The sequence below is a fragment of the Phyllostomus discolor genome, chromosome X, assembly GCF_004126475.2.
Source record: "Phyllostomus discolor isolate MPI-MPIP mPhyDis1 chromosome X, mPhyDis1.pri.v3, whole genome shotgun sequence".
Taxonomy (NCBI): domain Eukaryota; kingdom Metazoa; phylum Chordata; class Mammalia; order Chiroptera; family Phyllostomidae; genus Phyllostomus; species Phyllostomus discolor.
In genome coordinates, this window is record NC_050198.1 from 54612516 (window position 1) to 54622848 (window position 10333).

General features: G+C 41.3%; 1 pseudogene; it reads left to right on the forward strand.

The window, feature by feature from the left end:
- Positions 1-4621: 4621 nt before the first annotated feature.
- On the forward strand, positions 4622-5438 carry LOC114504946 (annotated as a pseudogene).
- Positions 5439-10333: the final 4895 nt, after the last annotated feature.

Sequence of the window (10333 nt, forward strand, 5' to 3'; positions counted from 1 at the left end):
GCTGTTAGCCTTATTGGGGCTCCCTTGTATGTTACTTCCTTTTTCTCCCTTGCTGACTTTAAGATTCTGTCTTTGTCTTGAAATTTTGCCATTTTCATTATGATGTGTCTTGAGGTGGGCCTCTTGGGGTTCCTCTTGATTGGGACTCTCTGTGTTTCCTTGATTTGTGTGACTTTTTCTCTCATCAAATTAGGGAAGTTCTCCTTCATTACTTGTTCAACTAGGTTTTCGATCCCTTGCTCTTCTTCTTCTCCTTCTGGTATCCCTATTATACGGATATTATTATGTTTCATATTGTCTTGCATTTCTCTTAATCCCTCTTAATTCTTTCTGAGCCTCTTTTCCTTTTCTTGCTCTCTCTTGATGTTGTTTTCTACTTTTTCCTCCAGATCGCTAATCCGACCTTCTGCTTCATCGATCCTGCTTTTCATTCCTTCTACTGTGTTCTTCAGTTCAGAAATTGTATTCTTCATTTCCCCTTGACCTTTGTTGAGAGTTTCTATTTCCTTTTTCATGTTTATATAGTTTGCAGTGAGATTGATGTAGTTTCCCTCTAATTTCTGAAAGCTCATTGTGAGTTCATTGAACTTCCTGGTAATCATTGTTTTGAACTCACTATCTGATAGTTGAGTTGCCTCTATTTCATTTAGCATTTTTCCTGAGGCTTCCTCATTTCCCTTAAATTGGGGGTTGTTTCTTTGTTTTCTCATTGTTTGTGGGTTTCTTTTTGTTTCTTCTTGTTTCTTAAATTGATCTGTTCTGATTCCCTGTAATTATGGTGTGAACTTCTATGGTAGAATATTTGTGAGATTCAGTGGTGCAATGTCCTTCGTGTGTCCTGGTGTTCACAGCTTCCCCCTACTCTCTTTTCGTGATCAGTTGGAGGAGTAAGGTGAAATGGTTTAAGACAGCAAGACAATCAACTATGATAATTACATTAGCAGCCTGTAGAGAAGAGATGGCTTATCCTTTGGCTCCTTATAGTGTTAACCGTGATCCTCCACCCCACTGTCCATGTTTTAGAAAGGATGGAAAGAGAGTAAGACTCTTATTGGGGACAAGAGGATTGTTAGTTGTATCTAGAAAGCTGTGAGGCTGAGGCAGGTCAGATTCTAAGGTATGACTGGATTAAACATTAGTATATAGGAGTAGTTTGTAAAAGAATAGAGACAACCCCCGCAATATTATAGTTCAGAAAGTTGCAAAGTGGGCTGAGATCAGGTAGGGGTATTGAGTAGTATTTACAATTGTATGGACTAGCTCTTATTAACAGTAATAGTAAAGTGACAGTCTCGTGGCAGAATTGATGAGATCTAGATAACAAATATAAAGAGTATAGAACCTTGTGAGGTGTATTACTAGAACACAGATGAAGAATAATAAATTATTAACACATTGTGACTGAGATACCAGGGGGAACCTATCAAATGACAGTATAACCAGCCAAGCAAAGAAGATTATACAGAAAGAAAAAGAATACCAAAATATTATTAAAATAAAAAATGTCGGAAAAGTGAGAAAAAGATAATACAAATTTACAGTAACTTGCAAGATTAAAAAAAAGGAAAGAAAAGCAGAAGATGGAGTGCAGGAGAGATAAATTTGGAGTGGAAAGAATAATATTAGGATGAATGGAAGAGAAACATAAGGGAATGCGAAGTATAAAATAATAAGAATTGAAAAATAAAGTTTCATAAAACACAAGATAAAATCTATCAACCAACAGCAGCCACAAAAACAAAACCAAACCAAACAAAACAAAACAAAATAAGAAAAACCTCTTGTTGGTTTCTAACTGGCCAGACCAGTTTTTCTGATCTTGCTGGCTTCAGCTGGTTGAGGGACCTTTGAAATGCTTCTCTCTCTTCCCAGCCAGATCTCAGCAAGACTGTCAGGTACCCTGGGCGCTCCCGAGCACACTTGCTCTCTAGAGCTCACTACCACGTTCTTCCGGACTCCGGGGTCCTGCAGGGTTCCAGCTCTATGATCTCAGAAGGCACCTGCGACGTTTTGGGATTCACTGAGCCCTCCCTGGGAATTGTAAAAGCGTGCCGCCCTTCTGGGTTCACAACTTGTGGGAGTCAGGCTTCCCGATGGGGCGTGAGTGGAGCTCTTCCCAGCTCTTTGTTTTCCACCGATCCCCACCCCGACCGAGCTAGGGGTGTTGGCTGGAGGCCCTCTCTTCTCCCAGGTCTCTGGGTGGGTGTTCATAGTCCCTGGGCGATTTTTTCCCAGACCAACTGGCCAATCTATTCCTTCAAGCAACACGTTCTCCCCTGGAGTTGCTCAACCCCCGTATTCGGGGGAGGGAGCAGCAACTCCCCTCTCCTGGGAGCCCTGTGGCAGACCTGGGAGCACCGGGCCTGGGGACTGCACACCCCTAGACCCCACGCTGATCCCTGGGTCCCTTTTGTTCTGACGCAGTCTCCTTACCGTCTGGTTTTTCAGTGATCGCAATAATTTTTGATGTCCTGCTTTCAAAAGTGATTCAGTAACCTGGTCCACTTGCTCTGTTTCTCCACCCATCCGCGAGTTTCCCTCCTCTTCACAGAAGCCCAGAAAAATGCTTCCTAGAGTAAAGCCACCATCTTCCCAGTCCCCTGTCATCTCTTTTTAATGGGGTCTGGGAAGAAGTGAATACTGTGGTACAGTGCCTAATTCTAATTCTAAGCTGGAACCAGCCCCCAAAATAAGCAGGACACTTCTAACTCCAACTAATAACTTAGAGAATACTAGGGCTTGTAGGAATGAATCACTTCTCTTTGGGGATTCATTTCTTGGAAGAATGAGTAGTAGGTGTGCAGATTCCTCCAAATAAGCATGTTGCTCTCAGTAGAAATCCCCACAGCCTTGAACCTTCACTTGGCCTTTCCCTTGACCAAAGTTTGTATATGTTTACTTTTTACTTTCAATTGCTTTAACAGGAAGCTCCAAGTCTCACTTATTCCATGAAATGATTCTTATTTCTCCCCTCCAACTATTTATTATGTATTTATTAAGTGCCTTATGTTTACTGCTTACTTCCCCATTTCATCTTTAATCTTCCAAGAGTCCTTGATGTCTGTCCCATACCTTGTAGCTCCTAATTACATATGCCCCATACTATTTATTGATTGTCTTGTGTGATTGTCTTATCTAGCTCCTTGAAAGCACAAAATATGTCTTTTACTCCTGTCTGAGGCCTCAGAGACCCCAGGGCTGAACTCATTATACACTAGGAACTCTAAAAATATTTAGCGGGCTTATTACAACCTCCAGTACCTAGAAAAGCAACAGTTCCCAGACTGGCAGGACTCCCTCAGACAGAGGAATACAACAGACACCCTTGATCCAGTCAGACTAATTATTTTGGTAAACATTCAGCAGCAGTTATTAAGCAATTTGCCTAAAATCCACAGCTTCCTCAACACATCTTACTGAACTGGATCACTGACAGATCTGATATCTCTCTTAATATTAGCTGATCACTAACATATGCGCCATTTGTTTTGCTCCCAAAACTCCATTTTTGCTGTCATGTAGACAATTTCAACAAGCACAAGCAAGTAGTGATTTCATAATCATCCAATTCTATACACTAAGGGGCACATCAACCAGTTGAGAGAGTGAATAAACAAGCAATCATCAAGATATTCAACATTAAAACAACAGACTAGGGGTAATATGGCTGTGGCTTTTAATGATATCACAGCTGTGATGGGGCTATTGACACCCATAAGAAATGTATGTTCATCAAATATTTTCAGGTCAGATACATTGAGAGAAGTTTTCAAGTTGTCCTTTGTAATTTATATTTAGCTTTTCCCATGAAGTCAATCTCAAATATTTTCCTGCCTAGAGGTACATAAATAAACACACCAGATTTATCATCAAAGTGAGCACATACCACTCACCACACAGAAACTATTCCCTTGAAGTATGGTTTCTGAGAAACATTGCTTTTCTGGAATAGAGCAGATCCTCATATTCTTCTATGTGTTCAGACATTTGTGGTTATATAGAATTATGGTTTTCTCCCTCAAAAAGGTGTATTCTCTGGAAGAGTTGGCACACAAATATGTAAAATCATTAGCTATAAGCAAAAAGAACACAATGTGCCAGAAATGATGTGTTACTGAGAGCTGAGAGAAGACAGAGCTCAGCTGGGTGTGGCTTGTCCTTGTGACTTACTTAAGAGAAGAAGACTTACCATTTATTGAGCTCCTGTGTAGTAAATCTAGCTTCATATAACTTTAACCATAAATTTTTATTTTTATTTTAATGTTAACAACAACCCCATGAGGTCATATTATTCACCACCATTTTACAGATGAGGAAACTGAGGCTCAAGTTGGGAAGTAGCAAACCTGGGTGGAACACAAGTCTGAGTGGCTCAAAAAATGCTTGATCCACCATCCCACAGTGTCAGCTGTACAGGGAAGGACTGACAGGTCTGTCAGAGGTCAGGTGTTAATCCAAGAGAATTTAGATAAGGTAGGAAAGAGTGAACATGTATCCCTGTAATCCTGCAGATAGGAGATATCAGGAATTCACACAAGAAAACTACAGAAAGATTGGGACCCAAGAAAAAAATGTGGATACCAGCACCCACCAGACCATCTGTCCCACTGTTGCCACTGGCATGAAGTCCATGCAGTTCAACAAGGGTCCCTCATATGGGTTTTTGGCTGAAGTCAAGAACTGGCTCCTGTCTAGATATGACCCTCAGAAGGAGGCGGAACTCTGCAGCTGGATCAAGGGGCTCACAGACCTGTCTATTGGTCCTGAATTCTAGAAGGGTCTGAAGGATGGAATTATCCTGTGCACAATCATGAGTAATCTGCAACTTGGCTTGGTCCCCCAAATCAACTGCTCCATGTAAAACTGGCACCAGCTAGAAAACCTATCCACCTTCATCAAGCTGATGGTCAGCTACAGCATGAACTCTGTGGATCTGTTCGAGGTCAATGACCTGTTTGAGAATGGAAACATGACACAGGTGCAGGTGTCTCTTTTGGCTCTGGCAGGGAGGGCTAAGACAAAGTGGTTGCAAAGTGGTGTGGACATTGGCATCAAGTACTCAGAAAAGCAGGAGCAGAATTTTGATGGCACTACCATGAAAGCAGGTCGGTGCATCATTGGGCTCCATATGGGCACCAAAAATTGTGCCAGCCAATCAGGCATGATGTCATATGGCACAAGAAGGCACCTGTACAACCCTAAGAACCATATCCTGCCACCCATGAACCACTCAACAACCAGCCTCCAGAAGGGCACCAACAAGGGTGCCAGCCAGGTGGGATGGCTCCTGGGACACTGTGGCACATCTATGACACCAACTTGGGACTGACCAGTGTCACAACTCCTTCAGGTTTCTACAGATGGGCTACATTCAGGAAGCCCATGATAGCAGCCAGGTCTTTGGCTTGGGCTGGCAGATATATGACATCAAGTGGTAGCCATAGAGTCCAGTGGCCAAAAGGGATTATGGATCAGCAGGTGACCACCCCAGCCCAGGGAATGCCTTGGAGTACCCCACTCCCCTACTACCAAGAGAAGGCAGGCTACTGAGGCACCACGTTCTGGTTGTCTCCCCATATCATCACCCCGTCTGGGATTTCAGGGTTTTCTGTGTTTTCATCTTGTTTTTCTATGTGTTCAAGTGCTTCAAGCTGCAAGCCTGTGAAGGCCAGATCCAGGTGTATGTCAGGTGAGGGTCCATACCAGGGCACATCCAGATAGCAAATCTCCCAGCATACTTTGGACCAAGCTGTGGAATGGAAGAAGAAATCTGAAGAGAGGGTGTGACAGGACATAACTGAGTAGTAGCCATTCTTAGATAGCAGTTATCTCAAGGTCACGCTCTAACCTCCGCATTCTGCTTCTGTAAGCACATTTCCCACCAGAGACTGCGCTCCTCCCTTCTCCTGCTTCCGCCTTTGCAGCAAGAATATAAGCAAGCCCCAGCCTGAGCTTGGGGCCCAGAATTTGGAGACTGCCTCCTCTGGGTCTGCATACATGAATAAAACCCCACTTCATAAACCCCAAAGCCATCTGAGTTGCCTTTTCTGTAACAAGGGAAAATGGCCCCAAATGGCTTCTGGTTGCTTTTACCCCTCTTCCCTTTTTTTCTGCTGATCAGTGTGTGGTTTCTGTACCCACAGAAGTTTCAAGCAGTTTTAGCAAAACCAAATTAATTTTTTAGGGGGAGATGGGATGTGGGTGGTGGAGGGGGATGCTGGAAATGAAGTCCCTTGGGGGAGGGCCAGGCCTCAGTCCCCATATATTTTAGGCATCATGAGGGATTGGATTTCCTCAGGACCCTCCCAGGGGATCAGTGAGGAAACAGAGGCCCAGACAGGACAATGGAGTTGTGAGTGGTTAAAGCAAACCCAGACCCCTGTTTCATATTAGTCTCCTCTTCCCCTCCAAGTACTGCACAGGGACCTCCACCAGGAGGCCTTCCCTGGGATCAGTCCCACCCAGGATCCCTGAAACCAAAAGATAATGTGAAATACCAACTGTAGACCAAAGGCAATAAAACCTTTTTTTATTTAAAAAAAAAATGTGGATACCAATGAGTAAGAATCCAAGCAAAGGTTTTGGTGTCAAACAGAATCAACTTCCCAGGGTGTAAGAAAGATCCTTAGTATTGAGCCAGTCTGTTGTCTTGCCTTATCTCTTGTCTGTTACTCAACTAAGAGATAACCTCTAGCAAGATTCACTGGGATATTTCAAAGCGATTATCAGGATTCCAGGAAGAAATAGATGCTACAGTTGGAAAGTGTTAACAGAAAGGTTGAGTGAATGGTACATATGAAGGATGTGGGCAGGATTAATGGAAATAACAATGGATGGTGAAGCAACTAACACAAAAGTGTTATCAAAGGGAAAGAAGTAATGGTAATACTGGAACCCTATAAGACCTGGAGCCATGGAATAACAGTTTCCCAACAGAAACTAAGATGGTAGAGAAATGTGGCCATCACCAGAGATACAGCCAAGGCGGGAGGGCATGAGAGAAACAAATAGCCTGTGCTCTTTATCCTCCTGCTCTTCTGTGTCCTGCCTATATCTAGCAGTGGCCAAATACAACTAGGAGAAAAAGAGAAAGGAAGATTAGAAAGTGCTGTCCATAAAGGTCAGACTCCCAAGGCATAGATCTGATAAAGGTAGAGTATAGATCTTCAGGGCAGACAAGAACAGCCATCTCATTTCATAATAAAATGTTGACGACTCTAATAACCTGTCTCAATTTTCCCAGATCAAGTAAAAATCATCACCTGAATCTGGAAAGGCAGAAATTGCAGCAATTTTTTTGAAAGGATAAGTTTTTTTTCTACTCTTTTGGACTTAGCGTTCTATGAGTCTAGTAGTGTAGACCCATACTTTTGTATTGACAGACTTTATAAAAATGAAAATGAAATAATTCTGTGGAACATTTACTCAGTAAAATTTGATAAAACTTTGTTTCCTCTAATAATTTGAAAAGTTGACTTTTGAACATGACATATTTTCTGAAATCATTGAATATATACACATACTTGAATTTAAAAAGTCTGTGCGAGAGGGTGAGCGTCTACCTTTTACTGACCCATTTAGATTTCTGGTCTTTCTTGTCATCTCTTTGCTACTTATCCAACACCCAACCTGTTTTTGACATATTAAAAAAGAGATATTACCTATAAAAAATATACTTCATGCACAAAGAAAGCTCAACTCTGGAAAATTATCAAATTCATATCAATTGTATGTAAATGATTACTAATACTCCAGTAAAACAACTGTTTCAGTAGTGAGTATGGAGAAGAAGAGAAGATGCAGTTCCATAACTGAAGCAATAACAACACATGTGATAATGACAAAATAGGATTAAGACTGTACAGCCTGCTTATTTTTGACCATGCTGCTTTCAGGAGACATGGTGCTGAGGAAACTGCTCTGCTCTCTTGATCAAAATTCAGTATCATTTCTCATTCAAAGCTTTCAATACAGAAAGCCATACCAGGCTTCCCAGGTTCTAGTATGTTCTGAGGAATCCTAAGGCCTGGAATGATTCCATGTTGTGAGTGGTTCAGCTGCTAGACAACTAAGCCCAATCATAGTAAATTTCAGTACTCAGGGAAGGTGAAGTTACAACACCTCCCCATCTCTTCATGCCTATCCCTTTGGTTTCAGCTTGGATCCATTAAAGCATTGATCCTTTTGAGAGAGGTAACACTGAACTGTCATCAGAAACATATACCTGAGTATAAAGGAAATCTATGAGAGCATTGGCGATGGGGCTAAGAGAATGAACAAAGAGCCAGACTTTGACACATTGCTTGGCTTCTCTTGCTGTGGAGTTTATCAAACGGTAGCTGAGAGTAATGTGCCTGACTTGATCCTTTCTTTTCTTTTTGAGCAGGGCCACCCTGGACATCCAGGGCCCAGAGGCCCACATGGCCTGGATGGCTGTAATGGAACTCAAGGAGCTGTTGGATTTCCAGGCCCTGATGGCTATCCTGGGGTTCTCGGACCACCTGTATGCTGCCAGATCTTTGTGCATTATTTCAAATGGTTTTGTTTCTCTCCAAGTGTGTCCTTTGTATGCTCTCTGGATATCTCATTAAGCATCTAATTCAGGAGTCTATACTGACAGAACCACAACATTAAAAGTCTAAAGAATAATACCAGTTGCAGAAGGGTATACGCATGTTACACTAGTTAGGGTTATTTTTTAATGGTATTTTAGAGTTGGCAAGATTATTAAAACACTAGTAAACTGCAGAGCAAAGTATATACTTGGGCTATTTGATATGTTCATACATCAGACAATATTGGGAAATGCAGTATTACATAGGCTCATGGAAGCACAGACAATGGCCCAAAGGAATTGGTAAGCTTGGTGTATACCAGTGTTTCTTAACCAGTGGTGATCTTTTCCCCTCAGAGAACTTTTGACAGTAAATATTGACATTTTTGGTTATCATAACCTGGGGGTGTGCTACTGGCACAGAACTACCCCCTCTCAAACATCATGGAATAATCTGTCCCAAACTGTCAACAGTGAGAAATAGTTGAAAAATCTTAATCTACACTGATATAGTTTGTCCCCTTCCTCTATCTCCATGAACATCATAACCCTTGGTTCTGGAAATGCTGAAGCTTTTTTTTTTTTTTTTGGATCCTTGTGTCACCACTTTTATTTAATTCCATTTATCCAGTTTGGAATCAAATGTTTGTATCTAAGGGATTTCTAATATGTGCCATGTCCTTGTAAGACTGCTTTTATAAGTGGCTAGAAAGAGAAAAATAACACGTTTCAAAGCCATTCTCAACTTCACTTAAAATAATCTAAGCTAATAAGGGTACTGATGTGATATATTAAGCTATAAATCATACTATTAGATCCAAAGCTGTGTTGATTGACTGGCATTTTACTGGGAGATCAGTACCATCATCTTCAGTAATCAAGTTGTGAATATGGTAATATATGTTAGAAAGTGAGATATACATATGAAGCACAAGCCCCAAATTTCCATAAAGGACCTTTATATCTAAAAACCAAACCAATATGCAGCAGAGAAGAGGGAAAATTATTACCAACATAGTGTAAGCTGTTTGAGTAACCAAGGCCTTTAAACACCACGATGTCAACAGGATAGGAGAACAAATCACATATGAGTTAGGAAAGTGAATATCCAGGAAATAAAGGAAATGCTACCCCTACAGGAAGAAATCTCAAGGTAATGGATATCTGAGAATCAAAGGACAAGGGTAAAACTTAATCCTGCCCCTTAACCTCCCTCTAAGCCTAAATGGGAACTTGGACAGGTATTTTACTAACTGGAACCTTACTAACCCTGCTGAATCCTAAGTGGATATATTTGACACTTCTTTGCTGAAAGTAGTGGCCACAAGAATAAGGAGAAATGGGAAGTAGTAGGAGAGAAACGGGTTTGTGCTTCTGGAGTCACATTGTTCTTTTAATATATCTATAATTTTTAGCTCAAAAAATTAATTCTTCAATCAATGCTTCAGTCCCCAAAGTTTAGCTCTACCCCCAATACTAATAGTGACTTCCCCTTAAGTATAGGGACATTGACTTTCCCCCAAGAGGACAACATCTAACTGATATTAGCTGGCATCTGCCACTAACAGAGTAAAATTCTGCTTGATAGATGTGTTGGGCACACTTTGTACTGTATTCTCTGTTAGTGATACACACTGGACCCTTAGGTGTGGAAGATATCTACTAGCAGCAAAAGATGGAAATGGTTTTGTAGATATCTCTTAGACCAGGAGTTGGCAACTGGCTCATTTGACCCTTGACCTGTAGCTTGTTTTCACATTTTTAAAGATTATTTTTAAA